Source organism: Oncorhynchus clarkii, chromosome 29 (genome assembly GCF_045791955.1).
Source record: "Oncorhynchus clarkii lewisi isolate Uvic-CL-2024 chromosome 29, UVic_Ocla_1.0, whole genome shotgun sequence".
Lineage (NCBI taxonomy): Eukaryota > Metazoa > Chordata > Actinopteri > Salmoniformes > Salmonidae > Oncorhynchus > Oncorhynchus clarkii.
Window position 1 is genome coordinate 174,621 of NC_092175.1, and position 9,674 is coordinate 184,294.

Below are 9,674 nucleotides of genomic sequence, written 5' to 3' on the forward strand. Positions count from 1 at the left end.
TGACCGTAGGCCATGCAACGCCTGCAAAACGGAGGCTGACGAGCATAATGCAAAGTTCCCCTGTCAGCCCCCAGGGAGAACATCGCCGGAGGATGGAGGAATCCACCGTGCCCCTCTGGGTCCTCCCTGAGCAACGTCTGAAAAACTCTCCTCCCATTCCAGAAGCACAGGGAGTCCCTGATGAGCCTTGCCGATGAAACATTGTCCAAAAACCGTCCCAAAAAAGACCTCACCTCTTCGTCCGTCACATGTGGGTTGTACATATTCACTGTGACCAGCCTGAAATTAGTTTTTCCCAGGCTGGTCACCTCGTAGTTGCTCATTGGTCTGTCCTTTCCCACCTCTCTCGCCTTCTTCAATACCTCTTCAAATGTCTCTTCTTTCTTGAGCGTCACATCAAAAGATGCCTCCACTGGATTCGCCTGGAGGCACAATACCTCTCCCACCTCGAACTTTAGGATCCCGATCAGAATAGTCCTTCCAAAAGTCTCCCTCCCAAACGGCTCCATCTTCTTGTTCCTCCAGGCAAACCTCACCGTGTTCGCTATCCCAATCCCAGGCATCCTGGGTGTAGAAATCTTTGCCATTTTCTAATGTAGGAGGAAAAAAAGTATACATAAATTCCGCAAGCAAATTTTTTTTCCCTTTTTAGCGCCCTCCGGCCACCGGCTTTTGGCTAAGGGGTTACGGCACCTCAGTACCCAACTTGAACTTAGCCAAAAGGCCGAGAAGCGATAACCCACAAATGGAACCCTGCAACCGCCGGACCCCCGGGGGTCTCGACAGACCTCAGCGGGTTGGCAAAAGCCAGCTCCTCTCTCCCTCCACCCCCACCCAACCACCGTTTCCCTGGCGACAGGCAGGTGTTTTTTGGAAAAAGTCGCTAATGCGTCTTTAAGTCACTATCCTGGCCCATCTCTGTCAATTTCTCTTGAAACAAGATACCGGGCTCTGCAAGAAGCAAAGCCGCTCCAAAAATACGTTGAACTCGTAAGTGTTCCTCTCCACGGAAGTCTTTAGTAAAAGGCGAAAGGCTTGTGCGTAATGAAGATAAACCAGAGTCGTATGGAAGTCAAGAGGTCGGGGCCCGAGACACACTCTGTGCACTCTAGGCCGGGTTCCCGCGGGTGCTCCCGGAACCCACTCTTCCAAGTTTTCGAGGGCTGTGGATAAAAAGGTCACAGACACAGAGGCACAGAGAGAGAGAGAGACACACACACAAACACACACAAACAAACACACACACACACAATCCTGGCCCAATTACTATTATTATTTTTTTTTTAAAGTAAAATGGCGGGAAACAGGGGACCCCATTGAAGGGCGCTTCGCCTTTCTTTCAGTTTGAATGTTTCTTTCCTTCTCTTCTTCTGCTAGCTCGCTAGCTAGCCAGCTCGCTAGCTAGCTAGCTGTTTACATAGCTTTGTGAATTTGTATTTTTCCTTGACAACGGGAGAAAAGTGTTGCACCGTTCCCGGAGGAACTGCAATATCGGGTCGATGCGTGGAGCGGACAGAGCAAGCCCCATTTTCATGTAGTCCCCCGATGTGGGACGTATCAGATATTAAACTGATAAGAACAGATTTTTTTTTTTTTTTACAATCAATACCATTCATACTTCACAAAATCATAATTCTCATTCATTCTTAATTATTCTATTTACAAAAACAAACCTCAGGGGAGCATCGTCCCTCCCCGTCATACCTAACCAATACCTAACCCTTTCCCTTTCTCCCCGTCCCTAATCTATCCCCTTACACATCTAACTCTAACACTCCCAGCCCTAAACCCCCCTTCCACCTCTCCCGTGCCGCATGCTTCCCCCACTTCCTCTCCTCCCTCTTCATCCTCCCCCTCACATCACCTTCCACCCTCCTCACTATCCCTTCCACCCCCTAATCTCTGCCTGGCTTCCCACAGCCCCCGTTTAAAGAGACTCATGAGAAGCCAGAGCAGAAACCTGTCCGTTCCCCTCGCTCTCCCTACGCCTCTCTCTAACCTAGCACATGTCAAAACAAAATCGCTCCTAACCACACCTAGCAACACCCGTGCCCTAGCCCATACTAGTCCGGCAAAGGCACAGTCCCAGAAGGCATGGCGCACAGCAGATCTTGGACAGGTGGGGGATCGCGACAAACTATGCCAGTACATGATGGAACGTACCGGCAAGCACTTGTGGAGGCTCAACCAATTCAGGTCCTTGAGCCTGTTGTCCAGGCCCCGCGCCTGCACTTCCTCCCAGACCACTGACGAGATTCCCGCTACAGGCGCAGGACTCCCTGCCTGCCTGACCTCCTCGTACAGGTGCCTGTGGTCTAAACCTACTCGGGCAACTTCAACCTCGGGGTGCGCACGCAGCCACTTGGCCGCATGACCAAAGTGCCACGGCAGCTGTTCCGCCCGAGGACCCGCGTTAGACCACACCATTACGCTTCTCGCTTGATACGAGAAGAACACCCGCAGGAGATAACCGGACGGGTGTATAACTGGATGAGCAAGCTCTGTCAACAAGAAAGAAACAAATTGCGTCCAGCTTGAGGGGGAGATGTGGTACCCCCCTATCTCCCTCCCCGATGGGACAGAGCATGCGCACCCTGGCGACCCACTCGTACCTGCCACCCCACATGAACTGAAACACAAGCCTCACTAGAGGCCTTCTCAGACAAGCCGGCAATGGGTAGATGTACGCCAAATACAAAAGAGATGGCAATACATCCACCTTTAGGACCAGGACCTTACCTATAAAAGACAAAGACCTAGCCTTCCACATTGCTAGCTTCTTCTGTACCACTGCGATACTCATGTTCCAGTTCAGCGTCGCTGAGCCAGAGGTCTCAAAATGGACCCCGAGAATCCTCAGCGCCCCTTCACAGAGAGATAACCCCCCGGGCACATCCGTCCTACTGCGCCATCTTCCGAAAAACTTAACGGAAGACTTTGCATGATTCAGAACTGCGCCCGACGCTCGGGTGAAATCCCCAATGATGGCAAGGGACCTTGTCAGGCACGAGTCCTTGCATAGCAGCAAGGAAGTGTCGTCGGGGTACTGCGTCATCTTAACGCGCAGCCCATCGCTTCCAGGGATCATCAAGCCCTCCACCCCTGTGTCCGCCCTAATAGCAGCCCCCAGAGGCTCCATGTACAGAACAAAGAGGAGTGCCGAGAGCGGGCACCCCTGCCTGACCCCAGACGAGAGGTCAAAAACGTCACCCTAGTGACCGTTTACGCTAACTCGACACCCCGCTCCGACATATAAAGTACGGATCCATCCTATATACTTCTCCCCAAATCCTAATCTACCTAACACCCTGAATAGAAAAGATCTATTCACGCGATCAAAGGCTTTCGCCTGATCAAGCGCTGCTACCATTAAAGTCAGACCTCTATCTTCAACGGGTTCAGCGATGGAGTTCCTGATCAACTGAAGGTTCCATCTAATAGAGCGTCCCTCTACCCCACACGTCTGATCCTCGTGGACGACGTAGGGAAGGGCTGTGCGCAACCGGTCCGCTAAGACCTTCGCAAGCAACTTGTAATCTACACACAGCATGGTCAATGGCCGCCAGTTGCCAAGGTCTGTTGCGTCCCCCTTCTTGTACAGAAGTGACAGCACACCAACAGCCATTGAACCCCCCGGGACCCCCGTCTCGAGGATGGCCTTCAAGACTTCGAGTACCACCGGTCCAAGTATCCCCCAAAACTTGAGGTAATACTCGGCCGGTATTCCATCCATCCCAGGCACCTTCCCTTTTCCCATCCTCCTGAGGGCGCTCTCAACCTCTTCGAGGGAGATCTGGGCCTCCATCGCTTCTCTAACGTCCTCCGGCACTCGCCGGGACAGGTGTTCTAAATACACATTTCCCTGCTCTACATCTACATCCCTTTCTTTAAATAACCCTCAGAAATGGTCAGTTGTCACCCTGACCATTTCCTCTGGTTCACTCACTACACTCCCATTCTCTTCCCTAACCCCGTACATTACCTTCCTACTCTGTCTGCTCCTAACCGACTTAAAGAACATGGCGGAACAAGTCTCGTTGTGTTCTAAAAAGCCACTATGTGCACGCTCCAGGAAAGCTTGAGCCTTCTGCTCCTGCAGCTCCCTGAGCCGCACCTTCAGGGCTGTGGATCTCTCCCAGTCAATCGACCCGCCGAGGTTGCCTGCCTCGTACTCGAGTTCGAGCAACCTTTGGATATGATCCACCTCCCTCCTTTCCTCCCTTTTTTTCCTCTTACCATATCCTATAATAAAGGCCCTAATCCTTACCTTTACTATATCCCACCACTCTAACACCCCCTCACACAAGGGCCGGAGGCCTTCAAGCCTCCGAAACAACCCTGTAACGGCATTGACAAAAACTTGCTCATCCAGTACATCCCGATCTAATTTCCAGTACCCCCTACCGAAGAGGCAGACTGGCGACCCCACCTGCAGGAGCACCCCGTCATGGTCCGAAAAGAAAACAGGCACAAGCCGCCCAGACAACCGACCCAAAGACCTGGATACAAAAATATAGTCGAGCCTCCGCGCAACCCCCCTGGAGTTGCGCCATGTAGGACCGACCATTGCCGGAGTAGTGTGCAGGCCACCATCAACCAGACCATGACAAGCCATTAGCCCGGTGATGGCTCCTGCACTACTATCCCCCCTATCCCTAAATCTATATTAAAGTCACCTCCTATCACCAAGTGCCTATTTGTGACACACAGGGGCGTCACAGTCCACCATCTCCCTCCTGTCTGCCGCCACCTGTGGCCCGTATACCACCACTAATCTTTATCTAATATCCCTAAAAGTGATATCCACCCCTAAAACCCTTCCCTGTATCACAACAAAAGTGCCCTCTACCTTTACCTCCCTATTTCCAATCAAAATCCCTACTCCTGTCGAGTGCACCCCTCCTATACTCCAAAATGACTCACCCGTGTCCCACTCCCTTCTAAATCGATTTACATCCCCTCCATCCCTCAGGTGAACCTCCTGTAAAAAACAAACATCAAAACCCACCCCTTCTAAGAAACTAAAAACCGCCCTCCTCTTAACATAATCCCTCAAACCCCTTACATTTAAACTAAACAAATTAACAGAGATATTCATTAACAATCAAAAACAAATCCTCAACAAAAAAACAGGAGACTCACCCGATGCTCACCTGCTCCACCTCATCCGGCAGGGACGTCCTAGCCCCCCACTCCTCCTCCATCTCACCAACCCAGGATGCCGGCAGTGTGTTTGGCCTCTGAGTGCCCTGCATCCTGGGTTCCCCACCATCACTCTCCATCTCTCCCTCCCTGTAGGCCTCCGGGTCTAGGGTAGGAGACCCCAGCTCCCCAAACAGGAGCTGGGATCCCCCCTCCGACAAACCGCCCTGATCCACCTCCCGGGAGTTACCCTCCACCAAGACCTGAGGAACTGAGGAGAATAGTGAGGCTAAACAAACCTTCCCCTCCCCCATCCCTTTCTTGGCTATCCCCTCCCCTTCCTCACCCACCTTCCTCTTTCCTTTCTTCTTGTGTTTCTTTGGGGTTAACTGGGAGACACCACCCCCCTTCCCCGCTAGCTCTTCCACCATTTCCCTCACCATCTCTTCCACGAGGGCACTCGACATACTGCTGTCCCCCCATTCTTTTACCCCTTCCCCCCCCCCCTCAGGCCCTGCCACTGACACCCCCCCTCCCTCCTCCCGTCCTTCTCCTTTTCTTCTTCTCCTTCCAGTTCTTCCACTCCCATGTCTTCTTTTTCCGCCGCTTGCTCCTCTTCCTTCCTTTCGACCATCCCTTTTGGTACCTTGCTCAGTTCTTGTGCCAGCCTTTCTTCTCCTCCTCTTCTTCCCCCATCCCCCTCTCCTGCCCTCCCCCCATCTGCAGACGCGTATGACCTCTGCCTAGCCGGGCACTCCCGCCACAGGTGTGCAGATGAGCCACACCCGTGGCACGCCTTAGGCACTTTGCAGTCCCTCACCTCGTGCTCCCCAGATCCACAATATCTACACTTCCTTGTGTCGCACGAGGCGAGGATATGACCGTAGGCCATAAAACTCCTGCAAAACGGAGGCTGACGGGCATAATACAAGGTGCCCCTGTCAGCCCCCAGGGAGAACATCGCCGGGGGATGGAGGAATCCATCATGCCCCTTTGGGTCCTCCCTGAGCAACGTCTGGAAAGCCCTCCTCCCAGTCCAGAAGCCCAGGGAGTCCCTGATGAGTCTTGCTGACGAAACATTGTCCATATAGCGTCCCAAGAAAGATCTCACTTCCTCATCAGTCACGTGGGGGTTATACATGTTAACTGTGACCAGCCTAAAATTACTTTTGCCCAGGCTGGTCACCTCGTAATAACTCATGGGCCTATCCTTCCCCACCTCTCTCGCCTTCTTTAACGTCTCCTCAAACTTCTGTTCCTTGTGTAGCGTTACATCAAAGGATGCCTCCGCTTGGTTCGCCTGGAGGCACATAACATCTCCTACCTCCAACTTCAAAGGTTCCCATCAGAACTAACCGAAAGTTTCCCTCCCGAAAGGTTCAAATCCTTGTTCCTCCAGGCAAACCTCACCGTGTTCGCAACCCCGATCCCGGGCATCCTGGGTGAAGAAAACTTCGCCATTTTCTGAATGTTGGAAAGAGAAAAATGTTTGATATACAGTGCCTTGAGAAAGTATTCGGCCCCCTTGAACTTTGCGACCTTTTGCCACATTTCAGGCTTCAAACATAAAGATATAAAACTGTATTTTTTTGTGAAGAATCAACAACAAGTGGGACACAATCATGAAGTGGAACGACATTTAATGGATATTTCAAACTTTTTTAACAAATCAAAAACTGAAAAATTGGGCGTGCAAAATTATTCAGCCCCTTTACTTTCAGTGCAGCAAACTCTCTCCAGAAGTTCAGTGAGGATCTCTGAATGATCCAATGTTGACCTAAATGACTAATGATGATAAATACAATCCACCTGTGTGTAATCAAGTCTCCGTATAAATGCACCTGCACTTCTGATAGTCTCAGAGGTCCGTTAAAAGCGCAGAGAGCATCATGAAGAACAAGGAACACACCAGGCAGGTCCGAGATACTGTTGTGAAGAAGTTTAAAGCCGGATTTGGATACAAAAATATTTCCCAAGCTTTAAACATCCCAATGAGCACTGTGCAAGCGATAATATTGAAATGGAAGGAGTATCAGACCACTGCAAATCTACCAAGACCTGGCCGTCCCTCTAAACTTTCAGCTCATACAAGGAGAAGACTGATCAGAGATGCAGCCAAGAGGCCCATGATCACTCTGGATGAACTGCAGAGATCTACAGCTGAGGTGGGAGACTCTGTCCATAGGACAACAATCAGTCGTATATTGCACAAATCTGGCCTTTATGAAAGAGTGGCAAGAAGAAAGCCATTTCTTAAAGATATCCATAAAAAGTGTTTAAAGTTTGCCACACCAAACATGTGGAAGAAGGTGCTCTGGTCAGATGAAACCAAAATTTAACTTTTTGGCAACAATGCAAAACGTTATGTTTGGCGTAAAAGCAACACAGCTGAACACACCATCCCCACTGTCAAACATGGTGGTGGAAGCATCATGGTTTGGGCCTGCTTTTCTTCAGCAGGGACAGGGAAGATGGTTAAAATTGATGGGAAGATGGATGGAGCCAAATACAGGACCATTCTGGAAGAAAACCTGATGGAGTCTGCAAAAGACCTGAGACTGGGACGGAGATTTGTCTTCCAACAAGACAATGATCCAAAACATAAAGCAAAATCTACAATGGAATGGTTCAAAAATAAACATATCCAGGTGTTAGAATGGCCAAGTCAAAGTCCAGACCTGAATCCAATCGAGAATCTGTGGAAAGAACTGAAAACTGTTGTTCACAAATGCTCTCCATCCAACCTCACTGAGCTCGAGCTGTTTTGCAAGGAGGAATGGGAAAAAATGTCAGTCTCTCGAAAACTGAAACTGTGCAAAACTGATAGAGACATACCCCAAGCGACTTACAGCTGTAATCGCAGCAAAAGGTGGCGCTACAAAGTATTAACTTAAGGGGGCTGAATAATTTTGCACGCCCAATTTTTCAGTTTTTGATTTGTTAAAAAAGTTTGAAATATCCAATAAATGTCGTTCCACTTCATGATTGTGTCCCACTTGTTGTTGATTCTTCACAAAAAAATACAGTTTTATATCTTTATGTTTGAAGCCTGAAATGTGGCAAAAGGTCGCAAAGTTCAAGGGGGCCGAATACTTTCGCAAGGCACTGTATTTCCCGCACAACTTTGCCTTTTTATCGCCCTCCGGCCTTCGGCTTTGACTAAGCGGTTATGGCACCTCAGTGCCCAACTTGAAACTTAGCCAAAAGGCCGAGAGGCGATAACCCACAAATGGAACCCTGCAACCGCCGGACCCCCGGGGGTCTCGACATACCTCAGCGGGTTGGCAAAAGCCAGCTCCTCTCTCCCTCCACCCACCCCCACCCAACCACCGTTTCCCTGGCGACAGGCAGGTGTTTTTTGGAAAAAGTCGCTAATGCATCTTTAAGTCACTATCCTGGCCCATCTCTGTCAATTTTTCTTGAAACAAGATACCGGGCTCTGCAAGAAGCAAAGCCGCTCCCAAAATACGTTGAACTTGTAAGTGTTCCTCTTCACGGAAGTCTTTAGTAAAAGGCGAAAGGCTTGTGCGTAATGAAGTGAAACCAGAGTCGTATGGAAGTCAAGTGGTCGGGGCCCGAGACACACTGTGCACTCTAGGCCGGGTTCCCGCGGAACCCACCCTTCCAAGTTTTTGAGGGCTGTGGATAAAAAGAAGGTCACAGACACACAGAGGCACAGCGACAGACAGAGAGAGAGAGAGAGAGACACACACACACAATCCTGGCCCAATTTTATTTTTTAAGTAAAATGGCGGGAAACGGGGGACCCCATTGAAGGGCGCTTCGCCTTTCTTTCAGTTTGAATGTTTCTTTCCTTCTCTTCTTCTGCTAGCTAGCTAGCTGTTTACATAGCTTTGTGAATTTATATTTTTCCTTGACAACGGGAGAAAAGTGTTGCACCGTTCACGGAGGTACTGCAATACCGGGTCGATGCGTGGAGCGGACGGAGCAAGCCCCATTTCCGACTCCCTGTTCGAAAAATCAATTTAATATGTAGTCCCCCGATGGGGGACGTATCAGATATTAAACTGATAAAAACAGGTTTTTTTTTTTGTAGAAAAAATAATTTATTTACACTCAATAACATTCATACTATTACAAAATCATAATTCTCATTCATTCTTAACCCTCCTGTTGTCTCGGCGGGTCAGTGACCCCGGGCATGGTTACGAGTTTATCCCCCGTGTCTGTGTGGGTCAGAGTGACCCCGGGTAGGGTTACGAGTTGATTCCCCGTGTCTGTGTGGGTCAGAGTGACCCTGGCAGCGTTAGCAAGGTTTATGTTGTAACCCTCCTACCACTGTCTGGTCTGGGTCAGAGTGACCCTGGCCCTGTGTTACGAGTTGTTCCCCTGTGTCTGGGCCGGGTCAGAGTGACCCTGGCACCCCTTGTCCACAAGAACTCAGTGCAAGACCTCGTTGCAATCACACGGGGAGGCCAGCCAAGCGTACCGGATGGGCCGAAGGGTCCGAAGGAGCAGACAGGGCCGACCACGCGCCTCGTCCGGTCGCGTGCCTCGTCCCATTCACGTGG

At 50.3% G+C, this 9,674-nt stretch overlaps 2 non-coding genes and 2 pseudogenes across 2 annotated transcripts; all 4 read right to left on the bottom strand.

Annotated features, from left to right (window-relative positions):
* Window positions 1-947: 947 nt before the first annotated feature.
* Window positions 948-1,064, bottom strand: LOC139388840 (U5 spliceosomal RNA). The gene has a single exon (XR_011629363.1). It is a non-coding gene; the product is annotated as a U5 spliceosomal RNA (small nuclear RNA).
* Window positions 1,065-1,458: 394 nt separating this feature from the next.
* LOC139388837 (U2 spliceosomal RNA) lies at window positions 1,459-1,607 on the bottom strand (annotated as a pseudogene).
* A 6,970-nt stretch (window positions 1,608-8,577) lies between these two features.
* On the bottom strand, window positions 8,578-8,694 carry LOC139388841 (U5 spliceosomal RNA). Its single transcript, XR_011629364.1, has one exon. It is a non-coding gene; the product is annotated as a U5 spliceosomal RNA (small nuclear RNA).
* Window positions 8,695-9,031: 337 nt separating this feature from the next.
* Window positions 9,032-9,209, bottom strand: LOC139388835 (U2 spliceosomal RNA; annotated as a pseudogene).
* Window positions 9,210-9,674: the final 465 nt, after the last annotated feature.